The 3,078-nt window shown below is 34.9% G+C and overlaps 1 pseudogene; it reads right to left on the reverse strand.

Moving 5' to 3' along the window:
• LOC105530184 overlaps nucleotides 1-1,376 on the reverse strand; it is a 2,257-nt pseudogene extending 881 nt beyond the window's left edge.
• Between the last annotated feature and the right edge of the window lie 1,702 nt (nucleotides 1,377-3,078).

Raw genomic sequence — 3,078 nt, forward strand, 5'->3', positions numbered from 1 at the left:
GTTAATTAAGAAAAACAGAAAAAAATATAACTATAGACATTGAGAATGAGAAATTATATTGAAAATACTGAAACAATTTTTTAAAAATAAAATGAAGTTGATGTTCAAGTTCATTCCAACAAATGTGAAAACCCAGAGAAAATAGGTTATTTCCTAGGAAAATGATAAATTGCCAAAATTGACTTAAGAGAAAGACAAAAACCTAAAGACATTTATAATCACTAAAAAAAATTAAAAATCAAAATACCTGTCAAAAATAATTAACTTTCTTTTTCAGTTATTTTTAAATTATAATTTTATAGCTTTATTATTTGAGTTTTGAGACAATGCCTATATAATATTTGTATTTTGGAATTTGAGACATTAATTTTGAACTATTGTATGATGAATTTTTAAATATGTTCCATAAGATATTGGAAAAATGGGCTGAGTGTGGTGGCTCACGCCTGTAATCCCAGCACTTTGGGAGGCCCAGGTGGGTGGATCGCCTGACATCAGGAGTTCGAGACCAGCCTGGCCAACATGGTGAAACCCCCCCCCCTCTACTAAAAATACAAAAAATTAGGCAGGCATGGTGGCAGATGCCTGTAATCCATGCTACTCGGGAAGCTAAGGCAGGAGAATTGCTTGAGCCCAGCCCGGGTAACAGAGCAAAACCCTGTCTCAACAAAGAGGGAAAAAAAAAGATATTGGAGAAATGGTTTATGTAGTAATTGGAACTTTCTAGCTGATCTTTAAACACCAGAATATTCCTTGTTTGTGAACCTATCATCTATTTTAATTATAAAAGTAATCCAAGCTTATTATAACAAATTTAAACCACAAAAAAGACAATTATGTTCGCACCCCAAAGGATTACCACTCACTGTTAAGTCAGTACATATCTTTCCACGTTCTTCACTGCTTTTTCAAACATAAAAAATAAACTTTGAATGTTTTAATTTTTTAATTTTTGCTTTGTTATAATTAATTTATTTTTCCTGTATTCCTTGATTATGTTTCATTTCCTTTCCCTAACATTTTGGCTGGAATGCTTATCATTCTATAATCTTTTGTCACTAAATTGTTATTGTAGTACCCACCTCTCTTCTTTGAATCAAGAATTATTTAAAAGAGTAAACTTTTTTAATGCCTGCATAACTTTGGTTAAGTTTTCTTCTGTTAACTCTATTGTCTTGGACTTGGAGACTGGTCCATGTAATATTTATTTTTCAGTTTATCAATATTTTTGTTAATATTTACTTTTCAGTTTATCCAAGATTTTCACTTTATCAAATATACTTATATTCTCTATTTTTAGAGTTCCAATAACCTTTCAAATCAATCTTAATTATATAATTCTGATTTCTTGTATTGGAGTCCATTTTTTTCTGCATAGTCAGTCTGTCAAAGACAGAAATATATATGATAGCACACTACTTATATATTTTTAAAAATCCATCTTTTTGCATTTTTAATGGTTAATATACTTAATATATTAACAGCTAATATCTTTTCATGAAAAACAATTCAACACTGGCAGGTAGGATTCTAAGATGGTCTCTAAAATTCCTGGTGGCTAGTATAGATTTCACATAATATTCCCCTCCTCTTGAGTGTGAGAGACGTCTGGGAATGTGGTTGGCTGTGAGTCCCATGATTAAGTTATGTTATATGAAAAAGTGGAAGGGATTTTGCAGATATAACTAAAGTTCTGAATCAATTTCAAGTTGATCAAATGATGGATTATCCTGAGTGGGCCTGACCAAATCAAGTGAGACCTTTAAAAGAGAGTTGAAAGGTCAGAAAATGGAAAGGGTTAGAGAGATTTGAAGTGAGAGAGAGCCCCATGCTGGCCTCAAAGAAGCAAACAGCCCTGTTGAGAACTGCCTATGGGAGGGGCCATGTGGCAAGGGCTTGCGTGGCTTCCAGGAGCTAAGAGTGATCCCAGCCAATATCCAACAAGAAAGCAGACACCCCAGTCCTACAATCTCAAGGAACTGAATTTTACTAATGTAGGATACAGTAAATTCCTCTTCAAAGTTTAGCCTGTCAACTTCCTTTAAAATTCAAGAGGGAGAAAAATTGTTAAGTACAATGAATTCTGAGTTCCTCTTCAAAGAACCAGTATGTCAGTATGTTCACCTTCCCTGTCCTTTGTTCTCCATTTTAAAGTTTAACGTCCTCATTCTTTACCCTCCTAGCCTGTATCACCTGTTCTGTCTTTAGGGATCCTTAGTCACATGCTCTGTCCTTAGTCACCCTTAGTCACCTGTTCTGTCCTTAGGCATCCTTAGTCACCTGTTCTGCAACTGTCCCTCCTACCAAAACTACTCACCCCACCACTCCGGCTTGTACCCTCACTCTCTTTAAAATAGCTGATCAGAATTAGCGTAGACTGTGCGGTCCAACCCTAGCCAATAGGGGAAAGACACAGCAGTAGGGGCTAGCTGCATGCATTAGGAATAAGACTCCCTTCCCCTCCCTTGTCCAGTGTGCTCTCACCATTGCTCCATCCGTGAGACGCATCCTTCTATAGAAGTAAATTGCCTTGCTGAGAAAACTTGCCTGAGTGCTATTTTCACTTGGTGGCACCAAGCATTTACTTCCAACACTAGTAACTTGAATGAGCTTGGAAGAGGATCCTAAACCCTAGATGAGAAGATGAGAACACACCTTAGCTGGCATCTCAATTTAATTTCAGTTTTGTGAGATCCTAATAGTAACCAATACTTTTATAAGCATGCAACTACCTTGTGCCCAGACTTCTGACCTACAGAAACTATGACATAATAAATGAGTAGTGTTTCAAGCTGCTGAGTTTGTAGTATTGTGTTATGCAGCAAGAAAACACAAATACAAACATATAAAGACTTCTGAGAGTTATATTTTTTGTGTTAATTAGATCCTTCATGATTATAACATAACCTCTTTTGTTCTGTTTAATATATTTGCTTTACATATTTTAATATATTTTATTTTATTATACATATTACTAATATTGTGATTTCTGTTTTCTTGGTGTTTGCTTTCATTTATTATCCCTTTGCCATCCTTTTAGTTCTAAAGTTGTGAGATACTTCTAGAAATAGTGTATGT

Source organism: Mandrillus leucophaeus, unplaced genomic scaffold, assembly GCF_000951045.1.
Source record: "Mandrillus leucophaeus isolate KB7577 unplaced genomic scaffold, Mleu.le_1.0 Scaffold800, whole genome shotgun sequence".
Classification (NCBI taxonomy): Eukaryota; Metazoa; Chordata; class Mammalia; order Primates; family Cercopithecidae; genus Mandrillus; species Mandrillus leucophaeus.